Source organism: Entelurus aequoreus, linkage group LG24 (assembly GCF_033978785.1).
Source record: "Entelurus aequoreus isolate RoL-2023_Sb linkage group LG24, RoL_Eaeq_v1.1, whole genome shotgun sequence".
In the NCBI taxonomy this organism is placed as follows: domain Eukaryota; kingdom Metazoa; phylum Chordata; class Actinopteri; order Syngnathiformes; family Syngnathidae; genus Entelurus; species Entelurus aequoreus.
Window position 1 is genome coordinate 29,626,550 of NC_084754.1, and position 21,803 is coordinate 29,648,352.

General features: G+C 40.4%; 1 protein-coding gene across 3 annotated transcripts in view; it reads right to left on the reverse strand.

Annotated features, from left to right (window-relative positions):
• Positions 1-21,803, reverse strand: part of zfpm1 (zinc finger protein, FOG family member 1) — a 221,046-nt gene that overhangs the window by 82,004 nt on the left and 117,239 nt on the right. The window lies entirely within an intron of this gene.

Here is a 21,803-nt window from a genome sequence, read left to right on the forward strand (position 1 = left end):
TGATCAAAGGCTGCAGAGAAATGACTACTGAGCTGTGTAACACAACACCTCACCACGCAGAGATGGGCCCTTTCATTTCCTCTGCAACTCAAAGACTCTTATGTGATGCTTTCACTCGTTCTGCTTTCACCGTCCTCATTTTTTGTCTGTTTCCACCCATCTTCTGCCTATTCCTCAATTTTCTCTTTATCGTTGTCCGTCACCCTTCCCTCTCATTCCCTGCACTGAATTGAGTTGGGATTCTGGGATTTTTTATGTCCTTGCCCTGTCTCATTTAGCAGAGATTGCTGCTGCCAGTGTTTGTCTAATCAGCACTGATATTTTTACTTTTGATCAAACCGATTACACAACTTACTTGTCTATAACCAGAGGTCGCTATAGCTGGGTTAATACTTAGGTCACGACATGTAAATGTGTAGTAACACTTTGAAGAGTGTTAATGATGAGTGTTATATAATTATATAATTTTTAATACATTAAAGTTTCTTATTGGCTGAATGGAGTGCAGCGTTAATAGTTCCAGTTTTTATCCCCGCTCTCCATCTCTACTGAACAATGCCACTCTGGCTGGCCCCTGTTACATCCGAACATTGCTTTCTTCTTATTGTCTTGTCTTGTATTTTCCTCAATGGCCAAGTGTTCTCTCAAACAGAATATTTTTACAGAAGCTTCATCTTAGCACTACGGCGAGCCACGAGTGTTTCTCTCAGAACGGTAATCAATTTGTGGCAGCGGGGGCATAGCCAGGGGTGTGGTGGTGGCGTGACTTGAGCGATGTCAAAGTTGTGTCATTGTATAATTTCATTACTGGGTAAGTCTTTTTTTTTTCTAAAAGGCTAATAAGTACATGTTATACATACATTTAACAGGGTCTCTGCAGGTTTCAACAAATCACATTTTGAACTTTTTTTTTTTTTTTTTTTTTAAATATTCTGCCCAGCTTCTCGGGCAAATCATATAGCAGATGTAGATGCCCATATCGGCTGTTCAGATTTACTTTACAAAAGAGAAGTGTAGGATACTTCTCTTGTTGCCTTATTTGTATTTTGACTTTATTAAATGTATTTATATTATCATTTGGTGAGGGGATAGAAAGAGAAAAAAAGGAAGACAGAGGGGGGAATTGTGGGGACAAGAGGGGGATTAGACAGAGAGACAAAAACAACAACAGCAAACACAACAACAACAACAAGAAAGCAACATAAGCAAATACGACATGTACAAATATGATGGTAAAAGTAATAGCAAATAAGCAGTTAGCGAAAATAAAAAATAATACAGAAATGACAATGAGCATTATTACCCTAAAAATGGAGCAATATGAATACCAATAGAAATAGTGCTATTGATAATAAACAATACCAATACTTTACCTTTATTATCAACAATACAATTGTTCAAATGCAACAATACATATACGTAATGATAACTTGAGATACGAAAGAATGCAGAAAAATGGAGGGGAAGAAAGAGAAGCAACCTACATTAACCTTGTAGATTGTTATAGTAACAATAGGTTAAGCTTTGTCAGTGTGCCATGTGTTATACCCAGTTTACTCTAGGGCAGGGGTCACCAACGCGGTGCCCGCGGGCACCAGGTAGCCCGTAAGGACCAGATGAGTAGCCCGCTGGCCTTTTCTAAAAATAGCTCAAATAGCAGCACTTACGAGTAAACTGCCTCTATTTTTAAAATTGTATTTATTTACTAGCAAGCTGGTCTCGCTTTGCCCGACATTTTTAATTCTAAGAGAGACAAAACTCAAATAGAATTTGAAAATCCAAGAAAATATTTTAAAGACTTGGTCTTCACTTGTTTAAATAAATTCATTATTTTTTTTACTTTGCTTCTTGTAACTTTCCGAATGACAATTTTAGAGAAAAAATACAACCTTAAAAATGATTTTAGGATTTTTAAACACATATACCTTTTTACCTTTTAAATTCCTTCCTCTTCTTTCCTGACAATTTAAATCAATGTTCAAGTAAATGTATTTGTTTTATTGTAAAGAATAATAAATACATTTTAATTTAATTCTTCATTTTAGCTTCTGTTTTTTCGACGAAGAATATTTGTGAAATATTTCTTCAAACTTATTATGATTAAATTTAAAAAAAAATTATTCTGGCAAATCTAGAAAATCTGTAGGATCAAATTTAAATCTTATTTCAAAGTCTTTTGAATTTCTTTTACATTTTTTGTTCTGGAAAATCTAGAAGAAATAATGATTTGTCTTTGTTAGAAATATAGCTTGGTCCAATTTGTTATATATTCTAACAAAGTGTAGATTGGATTTTAACCTATTTAAAATATGTCATCAAAATTCTAAAATTAATCTTAATCAGGAAAAATTACTAATGATGTTCCATAAATAATTTTTTACATTTTTTCGAAAAGATTTGAATTAGCTAGTTTTTCTCTTCTTTTTTTTTGGTTGAATTTTGAATTTTAAAGAGTCGAAATTGAAGATAGACTATGTTTCAAAATGTAATTATAATTTTTTTTGGTGTTTTCTCCTCTTTTAAACCGTTCAATTAAGTGTAAATATCATTAATTATTAATAATAACATAGAGTTAAAGGTAAATTGAGCAAATTGGCTATTTCTGGCAATTTATTTAAGTGTGTATCAAACTGGTAGCCCTTCGCATTAATCAGTACCCAAGAAATAGCTCTTGGTTTCAAAAAGGTTGGTGACCCCTGCCCTAGGGCAACAACGTTAATATATGTTTGATGAAACGTGATTATGTGCATGAGTGTATGTGTGCATATGTACTTGTATATGTACAGTATGTGTATATGTGTGCTTGTACAGTGAATGTATATGTACAGTATGTGTATATGTGTGCTTATACAGTGAATGTATATGTACAGTATGTGTATATGTGTGCTTGTACAGTGAATGTATATGTATAGAATGTGTATGTGTGTGTTTGTACAGCGAATGTATATGTACAGTATGTGTATACAGTATGTGTGTTTGTACAGTGAATGTATATGTACAGTATGTGTATATGTGTGTTTGTACAGTGAATGTATATGTACAGTATATGTATGTGTGTGTTTGTACAGTGAATGTATAAGTGTAGTATGTGTATGTGTGTGTTTGTACAGTGAGTGTATATGTTCAGTATGTGTATATGTATGTTTTTACAGTGAATGTATATGTACAGTATGTGTATACAGTATGTTTGTATAATGAATGTGCGTGTGGATGTACAAACTTTGAGTGTGTAAATATGTACTGTATTTGTATATGTATGTGGGAGCGTAGGTACCTATGTATGTGAGTATATGTGAATTTGCATGTACAATACATTTGACTCCCAGTGTGTGCGGGAGCCAGAGTACGGCCCCAGCCTCCCCGAGAGCCCATCCCACAAACAGTAGGTGCGGTGCCCAGGGAACCAGGGACCACCGCCCCCACGCAGTCAAGCCGGACAGCGACAGGAACCCCAGAGCCTGGCCCATCGCGCCACCCACAAGGGCCAGCAGCAGGCCGCAGACAGACGCACCCGGCAGAGGACAAGGTACGAGAAAAGCAGGGGGCAGCCAGACCCCAAGCCAGCGAGAGACCACACCCCACACGGACAGAAAGGCGGGACGCCCCGCCCGAGGGGCCCGGAGACCCCCCGCAACCGGACGGGAAGACCGCCCCCGCCCCACCGGCAACCGGGCCCCAACGAGCCCCACCCCCCACCCCCGGAGAGCGCGGCGAGGCCAGCCCACGGCCACCCCACCCAAGCCGGCCGCCACAGGACTACCCAGCACGGGGCCACGGGAACCACCCACCCCACCCGCAGGGGCCCCAACGATGGAGATGGAACAACCAGCAACCGCCCCGCCGAGTCCCCCCCGAGGTAGGGGAAAATAAATAAATAAAATAAATAAAATAAATAAAATAAATAAAATAAATAAAATAAATAAAATAAATAAATAATAATAATAATATTAATAAAATATATTAAAAAATAAGAATAAATAAATAATTAAATCTATTTAAAAAAAATAAAAATAAAATAATTAAAAGAAGATCACAGACATGCTGACACACAAGGTCGCTACCCCAAAAACTGGCCGACTCACAGCACCTTGGAATACCCTGCAGCACCAAGCTACCACAGTAGACGCAGGGACCAGACCCAGCAGGCTCCAACCAAGACGGGCACCCGGAAGGGATGGACGGTGGGACCCAGGAGCTCCAGACATGCAGTCCGGATGCAGTAGCCTGAGGCGCCGACCCCCACCCGACAGGCAGGCCCAGAACGTACCCCCAGAAATATACATACATATATATATACATACACATGTACACATACACACACATACACATGCATACACATACACATATACATACATACATACATACATACATACATACATACATACATACATACACACACACACATACACATACATATACACAGTTAGTCAGCCACATTTTGAACTTTAAGACTTTAGAACCATATTGAAAAAAATTTAAATTTAATTTCACATCCATACGAACAAAAAAGTACCGTATTTTCCGGACTATAAGGCGCACTTAAAATCCTTTTGTTCCCCTCAAAACTCGACAGTGCCCCTTATAACTCGGTGCACCTAATGTACAGAATAAATCTGGTTTTGCTTACCGACCTCAAAGCAATTTTATTTGGTACATGGTGTAAAGATAAGTGTGACCAATAGATGGCAGTCAAACATAAGAGATACATGTAGACTGCAATATGATGGCAATATGACTCAAGTAAACAACACCAACATGTTATATGTTCCATTGAAATTATAGAACATTACACACGGCGCTCAAAAATCTATCAAAATGTTTTAGTATGACTTTGGTAAGCTATGAAGCCGTACCGCTTGATGGATTGTCGGCGCATTAAACCTACGAGTATTATTATGGTGTGTGTATAAGGTAAGACATATCTGCCGTTTTGTTTCGCAATATTATGTAAAAGCAACTTTTCTTACCTTCTGGTACCTGCTGATGTGTATATGGGATCTGTATAAGTCCTGAAAAATTGCGCACTTCCGCCTTTGTAGTCCGTGCAGACACCGTGGTCGATAAGCTTCTTCTTTTGCTCTATCTTCTTGTTATGGGACATTATCCGCCGCTGTTGCCATTTCTAATATAGAGTAGTGTAAAGTTCTTACTTGTATCTGTCAGTAAACTCGCCATGAAAGCGCTAAAACATACCGGTGTAGTGAGTTTACATTATTCACCCAAGAAACTTTCAATCAATCAATCAATGTTTATTTATATAGCCCTAAATCACAAGTGTCTCAAAGGGCTGCACAAGCCACAACGACATCCTCGGTACAGAGCCCACATACGGGCAAGGAAAAACTCACCCCAGTGGGACGTCGGTGTGAATGACTATGAGAAACCTTGGAGAGGACCGCATATGTGGGTAACCCCCTCTAGGGGAGACCGAAAGCAATGGATGTCGAGTGGGACTTTAGTTATTAGAGAGTTCCGGTGGGACAGTTTTTCCACGGGACACGTTTCTGGAATTGTTGTTGTTTCCGGATGAGGAGATGCTGCTCCGTTGTTGATTTAAGTAAAGTCTGATTGTCATTAAAACAGTTAGCTCCATCTTTTGACACTTCTTCCACTCCCGTCCTTAAACGCTACACCGCTACAACAAAAATGACGGTGAGAAGACGCTGCCGAAGGTGAGCCACGTAAATAAGACCGCCCACACAACGACGCATCAGGAAGCGACTGTCAGAAAGCGGCTTGAAGATGATCGATAAAACAGAATCTATGCAACATACATGTACACTTTTACTTGCCATTACTTTCTTATTTCAAAATTGCTCTTTTGAGACTTTTATGACAGTGTAAACAGTCCAAAGTTGTTCAAGGTGAAGAGAAAAAAACAAAAGACAGATTTGAGACATTTTTTATTTTGGGTGTTGATCGAATCCTGATTAATTGATATAAAATTTTATGAATTAAAATTGAATCTACAGTATTTGGGAAATTGGCCATGATATCCAGCCCTAATATTTACACACCTAGTGTGTACTGTATGTAACAATGCTTAAAGTTTCCACATGTGGGTTAATGCAATGTGTTTATCCATGCATGTGAGATACATGAACCCTGAACTTTGCCTGTGTAGCTGTTATCAGTATGTTTATCAAACTGCTGTGCCTCTCCCTATTAGCACAACTCATGATTAGTCAGATTAGATCGATAGTTACATCACAGTATCTTAGTTATCTGAGCTTGCATCACAATCAGGACAGGGTTTGGTGTGACAAAAGAGCCAAACGAGACTCAGAACTAACTGCCACTTTTATTTATCCTCATTAATACATGTCCTTTGGGTACTTGTCCAATGGCCATGATTTTATTAATGTTCTCTTTTAAATTAGTTTGTGTAGCTATCATTGCTTTTTATGGTTTTAGAGCACAATCACACGGGGCAATCTGTACGGGGCTTGGGTATGCTTTACACCGAATGTCCAGTTTTGTCCAGAGACATCAAGGCAAAAATAAATCACAAAACAAGTAGCACAAGAGCCAGTGGTCAAACCAGGGAGGGAACACAAAACTCAGGCACGCAGGAACCCACATCCACAATAACAATGAACCAACAAGGCACTAAGCAGGACAACGCAAGAGAGAGAGACAGGATTGTGGCCTCTGTTTCACAAAACTATTAGATTTTATTACCAGCAAGACTAAAACAATTAAAAAAAACTATTGTGGATTTGCAGAACATGTTTATAGGCCCTGCTGGTCAAAGCAAAGGCAGGGCTATTGAAATAAACTGTTCTAACATTTAATTTCCAGAAAGCTTCACCCTTCATTTGTATTATTATTTTGAGAACCAGCTTCCTCTGCAATGGACATTTGTTGTTGGTCTATTTCAGTGGTTCTCAAAATTATTTCACCATGTCCAACCCTAGAAAACACTTGGCTCTCCAAGTACTGCCGTGACGGCCAACATTAAAATGCAGTGGCATAGTATGCCTGAGTGTTCATTAAAAACAAGGCAGAGGATTTATTTAACAAGCATATGTAATATTGTTGGTCGCTGTAACATTACACACAGTTTGTAAGGTAAAACTGAAAATAGAAAAATAAAACACTCGCTCCCTGGTGATCCACACTGTCATTCGCAAATTTAAGCCAGGACAGTAGTTGTGTCGTACTCGTCATTATTAAGCAAACAAAATCCAACTATTCTAACAATAGCGGATAAGAGTCTGTCAGCGGGAAACGCAAGGAATGTGTACGTACGCTACTCATGGCCACCCAGAAGCAGTTGCAAACTTTTTTTAAATATTAACCTAATTTGTTTTTCTCTTCATTTTCTTGTCATCAATTGATAGGATGTATTGGATAGTAATTATTGTTTTAATATTTTATTTTGTTTTATTTTATTTATGTTGTAACAGACATAGTCCTATGATATGTTATGTTCCATCTGTAGTTTATTACATTTTTAACAGATGATATGGTTTCCCATGGTCTTGAAGGCATCAATGTTATGTGCAGTTTTCTCTGCCAATGTTCGTCTTTGTTTACATACAGTATGTACTGCATGTTGATTGGCAGGGAGGCTGAGAAAGGGTTAACGTGAGCAGAGAATGTGGAGAACATTCGGTTCCCACGCATGTTAAGAGATAGAAATGACAGAGTAAGACAGTTCTTTTGTGCGTCTTCATTGTATATTTTGGCGTTAACTTCAACCTACAGTGATCAGATTGTAAAGACTTCCATCGAAGGCTGATAAACGGCTCGAGTCATGCATTACAATATTCAGATAAGTGATTCTTTGGCGTACCACTGGGTGGAGTCTACATACCACAGTTTGAGAATCACTGGTCTATTTCTTTCGACAGTTACACATTTCTTATGAAAATAGCACTAGTTCAAATCCCAGCCGAGTCATACCAAAGACTATAAAAATGGGACCCATTACCTCCCTGCTTGGCACTAAGCATCAAGGGTTGGAATTGGGGGTTAAATCACCAAAAATGATTCCCGGGCGCGGCGCCGCTGCTGCCCAATGCTCCCCAAGGGGATGGGTCAAATGCAGAGGACAAATTTCACCACACCTAGTGTGTGTGTGACAATCATTGGTACTTTAACTTAACTATTACGCAAAACACCAGTGTCACAATAAGGCCTGGGCTGATAGTCAAAAAGACTGAACGAACAATATATGTAAACTTACAACTGTGCAATTCCTGTAGGAATTGCATGTGAATGCCGAATGAGCAAGCTGCGGAAACGCGCGAGCTGTCGATATGTGCGAGTCGAACTGAAATGCTAACGTTAGCGTGCCGACACTTGTGATGCGACAAGTAACAAGTTAACTGTGAGGTGTACGCCTGCGAAAATGGCTAAAAAAGTTAGCATGCTAATGTTAACATGCTAAAAGAATTCAGAACAGAAGCTGAATACGAACCAGGAACCATCAAGTTGCTGGCACAGCCGCTCTACCAACTGAGCCACGCCGCCTCTGGACTCAAAACAAATTTGAGTCCAGTGCAGAGCAGTGTGAGAGCAGGCCAGCCGGGGACAGGGGAGCGAGGGTTAATCAAACTCGAAACCTGGTAGGATAGAACTGGCCAAGTGTGAGAGCACCCCAAGGGTTGCCCAGACTGGGTCTAGGTACCATGCTTTTGTTGTTGCGGTGATGCTGAGGAGCTCTCTGCCTGACAGTTGTGAGGCAAACTGCCCCAGGACATGCCCGGTGTGCCCCAGAATGCTTCTCTTTTGAGACCTTGCCAGAGTGGCAAGCCAAAAGACATTCCTAATTCGAAGTGTGATGGGGTTGGTAATTGAGCCAATGAAGAACACATTAAATATTCATACAGATACAAATGGAATTTCTCTTTTTATCAATTGAGTCAGGATGAAACAATCCCCCTCAATACATACACACAGATATACACTTTTATATTTAAAAAATGTTTCACATTTTATCATTTTATGCCCTCCCGGTAAAAGTTAGAGATGCTACCTCAGTAGAAGCATTTAAGTCTCATCTTAAAACTCATTTGTATACTCTAGCCTTTAAATAGACTCCCTTTTTAGACCAGTTGATCTGCCGTTTCTTTTCTTTTCTTTTCTACTCTGCTCCCAACCCGGGGTGGACCGCTAGCCTGTCCATCAGATGGGGACATCTCTACGCTGCTGACCCGTCTCCACTCGGGATGGTTCCTGCTGGCCCCACTATGGACTGGACTTTCGCTGATGTGTTGGACTTTCACAATATTATGTCAGACCCACTCGACATCCATTGCTTTCGGTCTCCCCTAGAGGGGGGGGGGGGGGGGGGGGGGGGGGAGGGTTACCCACATATGCGGTCCTCTCCAAGGTTTCTCATAGTCATTCACATCGACGTCCCACTGGGGTGAGTTTTCCTTGCCCGTATGTGGGCTCTGTACCGAGGATGTCGTTGTGGCTTGTACAGCCCTTTGAGACACTTGTGATTTAGGGCTATATAAATAAACATTGATTGATTGATTGATTATTTTCACTTTTGTTAATTCATTTTAGTTTACTTGCCCCACAATAAAAAATGCACCTGACTGATCATCATGTGAGGTGACCTACTACCATATGGAAAGCCAGATACACACTTATTTAGGAAGGACACAAGGTATAATCTGTTTTGTTTGTGTTAACAGTGGCAGAGGTCTTTTCTCCACAAAGTGTTATTTTATGTTTAAGTTTACATAACAAATCTATTGATGATATACTGTATATGCCCCAAGCTCATATATGTCCTAGACCTAGACCAGGGGTCGGCAACCCAACATGTTGAAAGAGCCTTATTGGACCACAAATTAGGGCTGGGCGATATATCGATACACGCGATATATCGCGGGTTTGTCTCTGTGCGATATAGAAAATGACTATATCGTGATATTCGAGTATACGTCCTCACGCAGTTGCTTTTAGCTGCTGGCATTAGACTACAGGCTCTTCCCACTCCTTCTTGTGTCTCCTTCTCACAGACAGCAAGCGCACCTTCTTACATACGTCACATATGTATACGCCCTCACGGAGCAGAGAGGTAGCGGCATGGGTAACGTTAGCTGTGGTGCGAGTGGTAATACGAGAGAAAGAAGGTGCAAATCTGGTAGCAAATGAAGGAAGAATTAATTCCCAAGAAAAACAGCAGGGCGTCTGGCGGTGGTTTGGCTTCAAGTGGGAATATGTCGAACAGACAACCGTAATTTGTCAAGTGTGGGGCAAAAGCGTTTCTACAAAAAGTAGCATTACTGCTAATATGTAGCATCATTTGAAAAGTCACCTGCTAGAGAATGAAGAGTGCTTACTCCGCATGTCAACATCTCCATTCGGTGCCACACGCCCACACCATCAAAATGCCGAGGCAAACATTTCCAGATCAACACCGTTTGAAAAAAAGAGTCGACGACGGTAAGGTCTATTCAGGTGTACTGGAGAAGATGCTACGCCGGATAGTCGAACCTCGGATTCAGGAGGAACAGTGTGGTTTTCGTCCTGGTCGTGGAACTGTGGACCAGCTCTATACTCTCGGCAGGGTCCTCGAGGGTGCATGGGAGTTTGCCCAACCAGTCTACATGTGCTTTGTGGACTTGGAGAAGGCATTCGACCGTGTACCCCGGGAAGTCCTGTGGGGAGTGCTCAGAGAGTATGGGGTAACGGACTGTCTGATTGTGGCGGTCCGCTCCCTGTATAATCAGTGTCAGAGCTCGGTCCGCATTGCCGGCAGTAAGTCGGACACGTTTCCAGTGAGGGTTGGATTCCGCCAAGGCTGCCCTTTGTCACCGATTCTGTTCATAACTTTTATGGACAGAATTTCTAGGCGCAGTCAGGGCGTTGAGGGTATCTGGTTTGGTGGCTGCAGGATTAGGCTTCTGCTATTTGCAGATGATGTGGTCCTGATGGCTTCATCTGGCCAAGATCTTAAGCTCTCACTGGATCGGTTCGCAGCCGAGTGTGAAGCAACTGGGATGGGAATCAGCACCTCCAAGTCCGAGTCAATGGTTCTCGCCCGGAAAATGGTGGAGTGTCATCTCCAGGTTGGGGTGGAGATCTTGCCCCAAGTGGAGGAGTTCAAGTACCTTGGAGTCTTGTTCACGAGTGAGGGAAGAGTGGATCGTGAGATCAACAGGCGGATCGGTGCGGCGTCTTCAGTAATGAGGACGCTATATCGATCCGTTGTGGTGAAGAAGGAGCTGAGCCGGAAGGCAAAGCTCTCAATTTACCAGTCGATGTACGTTCATATCCTCACCTATGGTCATGAGCTTTGGGTCATGACCGAAAGGGCAAGATCACGGGTATAAGTGGCCGAAATGAGTTTCCTCCGCCGGGTGGCGGGGCTCTCCCTTAGAGATAGGGTGAGAAGCTCTGTCATCCGGGAGGAGCTCAAAGTAAAGCCGCTGCTCCTCCACATCGAGAGGAGCCAGATGAGGTAATTCGGGTATCTGGTCAGGATGCCATCCGAACGCCTCCCTAGGGAGGTGTTTCGGGCACGTCCGACCGGTAGGAGGCCACAGGGAAGACCCAGGACACGTTGGGAAGACTATCTCTCCCGGCTGGCCTGGGAACGCCTCTGGATCCCCCGGGAGGAGCTGGACGAAGTGGCTGGGGAGAGGGAAGTCTGGGCTTCCCTGCTTAGGCTGCTGCCCCCGCGACCCGACCTCAGATAAGCGGAAGAAGATGGATGGATGGATGGAGAATTGCGGAAGGTATAGAAGTGTGTGTCCAAGTTAAAGGAAACATCAGACTGTCTTCTTCTAAAGGATTTATTACAATATTTGCAATCTGGGTACCGTTTGCTGTGGTCTGGAACAACATGGCGCACAAACAACTATCAGAAAAGCAGCCAATTTACATACAGATAATGTGTCATGATACATGGAAAAATAAACTAAATACACATAAGTAAAGGAAATTAAATGAGCTCAAATATTTGTAGCTACAAATGAGGCATAATGATGCAATATGTATATAAAGATAGCCTAAATAGCATGTATCATCGATTAGCTTGCAGTCATGCAGTGACCAAATATGCCTGATTAGCACTCAACACAACGATAACATCAACAAAGCTCACCTTTGTGCATTCACGCACTGTATAAAATGTTTGGTGGACAAAATGAGACAAAAAAGGAGTGGCATAAAACATGTCTTTCTGTGACAGCGTCGGAGTAAGTTGTACATGTAAACAAACTGTTGAGTCACAGTCCACACAATGGTGAGTTCAAGGGCCGCTGAAATTAAATACTCTCATCAGTGAAACATAAACACAAACATATTAAACAGTGGACTTTCTAACAATTAGTAAGGTTTGTGTGTTTGTCCTGCTACAGAAACCATATTACAACAAAAACATATTTTTCACCCCATTTTTTTGCCATTTCCACATATTTTTTAAAAAGCTCCATGGAGCCACCAGGGCGCCGCTAAAGAGCCGCATGTGGCTCTAGAGCCGTGGGTTGCTGACCCCCGACCTAGACTATGACTAACTAATTGGAACACTTGCTTAATTAGAATGGTTGTGTACAATTGCTCTTTTTCTCCTTGAGCTTGAATACCTCCAATCAGGGAATTGGAAGAGCAATGGCGCCACCAGCGGGTGGTCAGGTGTGGCCACAGCCACGACTCCTGGCCACCCTACTTTCCAGTATAAATGGTAGTAGCATTTGTTATGCATTTCATCCCAAATGCACAGCCAGCGAGGCAGGCAAACCGCTCTAGACATTGGATCGCAAACAGTTGCCAAGGGCTATTGAACTACATAATGAAGAGAGCCGCAGTTTGAAGAGCCAAAGAGCCCAGAGGCCGGACATCAAAATGTGGATGTTTTGTCAGAAAGTGCCTACACACGTTATATTGAGACTGTGTTTACTTAATTGCAATGTAAACACATTGGCTTTCACACTGCACTGTCAAAAAATTAATCATTCTGCCCTCACTGCTCAATCCAGCGTGTGCAGCTAGACAGATAGTTAACATAATCTCCAGAAGTTTTGCTGAGGATTGATGTTCCTTCTTTTGAATTGTTTTCCTTCTTCAGTTTTATTTTTTTTAATGTCTTCCTTCATTTAGGTTTGTGAGACTAAAAATGAACATAAAATAAACATTACTGAAGTATAAAGTCCATTGTGCATTTACATAAATATTGTCCACTGTGTATATTACATAAACAAAATAGAAGGTTTAGTGTTAATACATTCACACAATAAACTACAAATGCTTACACAGAAGCAAAACATCCACATTGCACACAATTAAACCTAAAGTGTAGCATTATGGCCCTTTACAGGTCTAATTTAGCGCTACATGCATTAAACAAGCTTTAATCGCCAGAGTTACTCTCAGACAAAAACAACACGACCACAAATACAAAAAAATAAGCAATTTCAATACAAAACAAACCAAACATATTTATGCACATTATCTACTTACAAATAGTAGACCGAGTTTCGTGATGAAGCTTACATGTGTGAATTTCTACCATTGTTGACAATGTCGAAAACGATGTGTCCGTCGCTTAAAAGGTTCGTGAGGAAACAATGACTCGAGCACTTGCTTGGTGCAGAATATTCATACTCTGTTGTCAAATCGCTGTTAAAAGTCTGATCTTCGAAATATAATACGATTTTTTTAAGGGTTGAGAGAGTAGTCTTCTTCCATTGCTGCTTCATTGTGACACATATGCCTTGCTGTTGCCCCCTGCAGGGTAAAGGGAGTGCTGCATACATGAGCAACCCTAGTTTTAATAGTTTAATCAAGCCTATTTGGATGATGGTCAGTGGGCCAAATACACAATCAAAACACTTTGTCTTATTAACTGACAAAAACAAAAATGCAATACCTAAAATTGTAATTAATTCAATATAACTCTAAACTTGTTTGCTGTTTTTAGCCTCCAACACTTTATTACTGCACAAAAGCAGTGTTTACCTTTACATTCCCACTTTGATAAAGAGCGATAGTGTCCAATCAATACCAGCCATAAAAAGCGCTATGGCAACGAGACACACCCTTATATGCCAACGTTATTAATGTAACCGTTGAGAGATTGGATCTGCTATGTCAAATACATCAACACACTCACTCACACACACATACATACAACATCAATCGTTTCTAATGTCCGCCTTTCAATTTCATCTACATGCAAACACGCATAAGCAGCAACACACTGTAAATACACACCAACACACGCAGACAAAAACATGCACACACACCTCTCCCTGCTTAAATAGTGCCATTATTTTCAGCTATAAATCACATTGAATGGCACATTGATTTTATCCTGCAAGGGGATGCAGCGTGGGAGGAGAGCTGGAGACACAGTTATTGCGTTTAATATTATCAATATTATCTCCCATATCATCTCAGACAGGGAGGCAGGTATCAGGAGGAGTCGACAGACACTTCTCTGCCAAAACCTTCTCCTCCCCCCCACATGGCAAGACAGTCTCCATCAATCTGATAAGCTCAACTTCCCCTGTCACACAGGCAGGGCAAAGTCATCTAACAATCCTAACTCCTAACTAATTTCTATATTTCTTTTTTGCTGGCGTTATTTTTGACCTTTTGTGTTTTTCAACTCCCCCTGGCGCATACTGTTCACTCTACGGCTGCACGGAGGGACAGACAAAGTAGATGCAACGCTGAATAGCTGCGAGAGAGCGACAGTGGCGCTATTTAAATACATACTCACAATCAATACAATGAAGAAGAGACACAGTGTCGCAAGAAAAGCAGAAGAGAAACTAATCTGTGAAGAGCATATTGACTGCATTCTGTAGTTAATTAAAGGCCTACTGAAACCCACTACTACCGACCACGCAGTCTGATAGTTTATATATCAATGATGAAATCTTAACATTGCAACACATGCCAATACGGCCGGGTTAACTTATAAAGTGCAATTTTAAATTTCCCGCTAAACTTCCGGTTGAAAACGTCTATGTATGATGATGTATGTGCGTGACGTCAATCGTTGAAACGAAAGTATTTGGACGCCATTGAATCCAATACAAAAAGCTCTGTTTTCATCTCAAAATTCCACAGTATTCTGGACATCTGTGTTGGTGAATCTTTTGCAATTTGTTTAATGAACAATGAAGACTGCAAAGAAGAACGTTGTAGGTGGGATCGGTGTATTAGCGGCTGGCTGCAGCAACACAACCAGGAGGACTTTGAGGTGGATAGCAGACGCGCTATCCGACGCTAGCCGCCGACCGCATCGGTGATCGGGTGAAGTCCTTCGTCGCACCGTCGATTGCTGGAACGCAGGTGAGCACGGGTGTTGATGAGCAGATGAGGGCTGGCTGGCGTAGGTGGATAGCTAATGTTTTTAGCATAGCTCTGTGAGGTCCTGTTGCTAAGTTAGCTTCAATGGCGTTGTTAGCAACAGCATTCTTAACCTTCGCCAGGCTGGAAAGCATTAACTGTGTATTTACATGTCCATGGTTTGATAGTATTGTTGATTTTCTGTCTATCCTTCCAGTCAGGGGTTTATTTATTTTGTTTCTATATGCAGTTAAGCCCGATGCTATCACTTTAGCTCCGTAGCTAAAGTGTTTCGCCGATGTATTGTCGTGGAGATAAAAGTCACTGTGAATGTCCATTTTGCGTTCTCGACTCTCATTTTCAAGAGGATATAGTATCCGAGGTGGTTTAAAATACAAATCCGTGATCCACAATAGAAAAAGGAGAGAGTGTGGAATCCAATGAGCCAGCTTGTACCTAAGTTACGGTCAGAGCGAAAAAAGATGCGTCCTGCACTGCACTCTAGTCCTTCACTCTCACGTACCTCATCCACAAATCTTTTATCCTCGCTCAAATTAATGGGGTAATCGTCGCTTTCTCGGTCCGAATCGCTCTCGCTGCATTGAAAACAATGGGGGAATGTGAGGAGCCCTTCAACCTGCGACGTCACGCTACATCCGGTACAGGCAAGGCTTTTTTTTATCAGCGACCAAAAGTTGCGAACTTTATCGTCGATGTTCTCTACTAAATCCTTTCAGCAAAAATATGGCAATATCGCGAAAAGATCAAGTATGACACATAGAATGGATCTGCTATCCCCGTTTGAATAAAAAAAATTCATTTCAGTAGGCCTTTAATAGTGTAGTTAATTAGAGATCGACTGATAATGTTTTTCACAGGGCCAATACCAATTTTTAGTAGAGAAGAAGGCCGATAACCGATATTTGGAGCCGATATTAATTTGTAGTAAAAGTTAGCTAAACATAAATAGTACATATCAGAAAACAGCTGCACAAGGCTTTAAATTGTTTTTTGAATTTGTTTTTAATTTTATAAAACGTCGGACCAATAACGACAACATGTTTTATGCGGTGCTCATTTTGTTGTTAATTTAGCACCCAAAAAAACATAAAGGGATTTCACCTTTATTATGTGTCTTTTTTATTATTTTTTTTAAATTAATTTATTAATCAATCCAACAAAACAATACACTACAATACCATAACAATGCAATCCAATTCCAAAATCAAACCCGACCCAGACACATTTAGAATAGCAATAAACAGAGCAATTGAGGAGACACAAACATGACACGGAACAATCCAAAAGTAGTGAAACAAAAATTAATATTATCAACAACAGTCTCAATATTAGTAACAATTTCAAAATAGCAGTGATTAAAAATCCCTCATTAATATTATCATTAAAAACATTAATAACAAAAATTAAAAATTAACAATAGTGTTACAGTGGCTTACACTTGCATCGCATCTCATAAGCTTGACAACACACTGTGTCCAATATTTTCCACAAAGATATAAAAAGTCATATTTTGGTTTTTTTAATAGTTAAAACTAATTTAAATAATGGATCCCATATTCCAATATATAACTCTTTATAATTGCGTGTCTAATGCTGTGGGTCAGACTAGCATCAACATTCGCATTTCAAAACGTGAAATCTGGGAAAATTTGTAAAAATATGTCATTTTTCAAACCAAAAAATAAGAATTAGCAGCACAGTGGATCAGTGATTAGTGCTCATGCCTCACAAAGGGAAGGTGCAGGGGTCTTTCTGTTTGGAATTTGCATATTCTCCATGTGACTGCAAAGGTTCGCTCTCAGTACTCCAGCTTCATCCAACCTCCAAAGACATGCACTTGGGGATAGGCTGATTGGCAACACTGAATTGGCCTTAATGTGTGAATGTGAGTTTGAGTGCAATGATGTGGTCACCTACAGTACATCTGTCCCGCGCCCTCCACTACACACAGAGGAACAAGTGGTAGAAAATGGATGGAAAATAAATATAAATAATTACTTCATGGCCTGGACTCAAACAAAAGTTCTCTCTACATTACAACCAAGTGTATATGTATATATATATATATATATATATATATATATATATATATATATATATATATATATATATATATATATATATATATATATATATATATATATATAACAAATAATCTCCTGATGATTGAGGAAACCCTCATGAAACAGGCCTGTAGAGATGAAATAGTCTTGTGATTTTTTCCCACACATACATATATATATATATATATATATATATATATATATATATATATATATATATATATATATATATATATATATATATATATATATATATATATATATATATATATATATATATATATATATATATATATATATATATATATATATGCACTTAAATGTAGAATATATGTAGGTCAACATTTTGGCTTTTTCTCATTGTGTTTCTTGCTTTTTCACACGTTTTTCTAGTCAATCAATCAATGTGTTTGTTTTAGTTTTTTTTTTTTAACATCTCTAGGGCCAATGACAAACGAGACACGGGCAATAAATGGCCTCCGTGCCACACTTTGGCACCCCTTCTTTAAAAGCTAACTGTTTAAGTCCACTATGGTCTTAGTATTGTCCTATATTTGTTCATCTCATGGTCACATATGGGACGCGAATCACATAGTTGTCCAACGTCAGCGCCTTAAGTAGTAAAATCAGCTGTTCACCTGGCGGCTTTTTCCTGTGTGATAAAGAGAGGATGGACCAGAAAGTCCTTCGGTAGCTGCCGCCTTGTTTTAACATATATTACAGACTTTGCACATGTCATTGTTTATAATCCGTACTTTGAAGCAATGTTCACGGACCCTCATATTTGGCTTGTTAGCTTCTGGTCGCAGGCAAGCGATGATGATCATGGACTCGTGTTGAGGTAGGAGTTGTTTTATGTCGGATGCTAGAAAATTTTCGATGCATTGCAACAGTCAACCTTAATGCATTGTTGCAGCTCGATGATCTACAGGTGATGCTATGCGCGTTTGCGAGACAAGCGGGTGTAGTGTGCGGTGGTCGCCGGGAGTGGCCGTGGTGTCGAGAGCCACGGGATGTGAGGCTGAAGAGAGAGTGGCAGAGGCGTGCGGGCGTGTTCAGGGGTGAAAATGCTTTCCTGAAGGCAGATCTGTTGATCATTCTCTGGGTAGAGGTGTTACTGATGTCAAATTAATATATATATATATATTTTTAAATATATATATATAAATATATATGTATGTGTGGGAAAAAATCACAAGACTATTTCATCTCTACAGGCCTGTTTCATGAGGGGTTTCCTCAATCCTCCTGAGGATTGAGGAAACCCCTCATGAAACAGGCCTGTAGAAATGAAATAGTCTTGTGATTTTTTCCCACACATACATATTACGCTCTACCACGGTATCGAGCACTATTTTTTGGATAATCTAACTAAGACATATATATAAATATATATATATTTTAGCAATCAGCCGTTAGGGTCCCAAAGATCGACTGGTCGATCGCGATCCACGGGTTGGCAACCGCTGATCTACTCTATTTTTTAGCAGTTCATGGATAGTTGTAAGGTTTCCTCGTGAGGAACCCTGAAATATTGAGAACATTTAAATATAATCAATTGTAGGCTCCTTCACATAGCTTATAGTTGAGACATTTTTCAAGCTGGCTGACATTATTTATTTCTGGATGTACAGAAAGTATGAGAATGTGTGAGCTGCTGCCTGCTCTTCTTTACTTATATAGTAAGTCTCCCATTTGTCAAGATATTTACACAAAAATTGTGTTCCCGCGCTGCGCAGAGGATTCAAGAAGATGTAGTTATTTTACAGACCTTGTCAACGCTAAAACAGCAGAAAAAACTACACTCACCAAGTTTTTGTTTGATAACGTCATATGTCACGGTATTATTGAGAAGACTTTGAAACTGAAATACTGCTGTATTTTTAATACTATTACATCCGTAGTAGAAAATGGATTTCACTATGTAAAGCGCTTATGGTCTTTCGAGAAAAAGCCCTATATAAATATAATTCACTTCACTTCACGAAATCAAACATTATAAATAAGAAAAGTACTAAAAAGAAAGCAGATTACCTCAATACTGCTGCCGGTCAGCCGGTGTTGCTCTGCTCGTGCCGATAGCTACATGCTAGCATCAATGCTAGCTACAGCGATAACAAGCAGAGAAGAACACTGCGCTGGCAAAGTTTACTGTTTCAATGTTGTCAATAGAAGTACCTCAGTTAAGTAAAACATAAACGGACAGCCACCACAAGTAGGACATCTAATATCCATATGAATACCCCATCGGACCCTCCATGCGTGGCGCTCCAGACTATAATTGATAGCTGTGGTCTTACACAAATAATAAATGAACCCACGCATCGCAACGGTAATACGATAGATCTAGTGCTTGTCAGGGGTGTCACCACCTCTAAAGTTACGATACTCCCGTACACTAAAGTAATGTCCGATCATTACCTTATAAAATTCAAAGTTCTGACTCATTGTCAACAAACTAATAATAATAATAATAACTACTATAGCAGCCGCAACATTAATGCTGCCACAACGACGACTCTTACTGACCTACTGCCTTCGGTAATGGCACCATTCCCAAATTATGTGGGCTCTATTGATAACCTCACTAACAACTTTAATGACGCCCTGCGCGACACCATTGATAGTGTAGCACCGCTAAAGCTAAAAAGGGCCCCTAAAAGGCGTACCCCATGGTTTACAGAAGAAACTAAAGCCCATAAATTATCATGTAGAAAGCTGGAACGCAAATGGAGTGCGACTAAACTTGAGGTTTTCCATCAAGCATGGTGTGACAGTTTAATAACTTATAAACGCATGCTTACCTCAGCTAAAGCTAAATATTACTCAAATCTCATCCACCTCAACAAAAATGATCCTAAATTTCTGTTTAGTACAGTAGCATCGCTAACCCAACAAGGGACTTCTCCCAGTAGCTCCACCCACTCAGCAGATGACTTTATGAATTTCTTTAATAAGAAAATTGAAGTCATTAGAAAAGAGATTAAAGACAATGCATCCCAGCTACAACTGGGTTCTATTAACACAGATACGACTGTATATACGACGGATACCGCCCTCCAAAATAGTTTCTCTGTCTTTGATGAAATAACATTGGAGGAATTGTCAAAATGTGTAAATGGGACAAAATAAACAACATGTTTACTTGACCCAATTCCTGGGAAATTTATCAAGGAGCTTTTTGTATTATTAGGTCCATCAGTGTTAAATATTATAAACTTATCACTTTCCTCTGGCACTGTTCCCCTAGCATTCAAAAAAGCGGTTATCCATCCTCTACTCAAAAGACCTAACCTCGATCCTGATCTCCTGGTAAACTACCGGCCGGTGTCCCACCTTCCGTTTATCTCGAAAATCCTTGAAAAAATTGTAGCACAGCAGCTAAATGAACACTTAGCGTCTAACAATCTCTGTGAACCTTTTCAATCCGGTTTCAGGGCAAATCACTCTACGGAGACAGCCCTCGCAAAAATGACTAATGATCTATTGCTAACGATGGATTCTGATGCGTCATCTATGTTGCTGCTTCTTGATCTTAGCACCGCTTTCAATACTGTTGATCCTAATATTTTATTAGAGCGTATCAAAACGCGTATTGGGATGACAGACTTAGCCTTGTCTTGGTTTAACTCTTATCTTACTGACAGGATGCAGTGTGTCTCCCATAACAATGTGACCTCGGACTATGTTAAGGTAACGTGCGGAGTTCCCCAGGGTTCGGTTCTTGGCCCTGCACTCTTTAGTATTTACATGCTGCCGCTAGGTGACATCATACGCAAAAACGGTGTTAGCTTTCACTGTTATGCTGATGACACTCAACTCTACATGCCCCTAAAGCTGACCAACACGCCGGATTGTAGTCAGCTGGAGGCGTGTCTTAATGAAATTAAACAATGGATGTCCGCTAACTTTTTGCAACTCAACGCTAAGAAAACGGAAATGCTGATTATCGGTCCTGCTCAACACCGACATCTATTTAATAATACCACCTTAACATTTGACAACCAAACAATTAAACAAGGAGACTCGGTAAAGAATCTGGGTATTATCTTCGACCCAACTCTCTCGTTTGAGTCACACATTAAGAGTGTTACTAAAACGGCCTTCTTTCATCTCCGCAATATCGCTAAAATTCGTTCCATTTTGTCCACAAGCGATGCTGAGATCATTATCCATGCGTTCGTTACATCTCGTCTCGATTACTGCAACGTTTTGTTTTCGGGCCTCCCTATGTCTAGCATTAAAAGATTACAGATGGTACAAAATGCGGCTGCTAGACTTTTGACAAAAACAAGAAAGTTTGATCATATTACGCCTATACTGGCTCACTTGCACTGGCTTCCTGTGCACCTAAGATGTGACTTTAAGGTTTTACTACTTACGTATAAAATACTACACGGTCAAGCTCCTGCCTATCTTGACGATTGTATTGTACCATATGTCCCGGCAAGA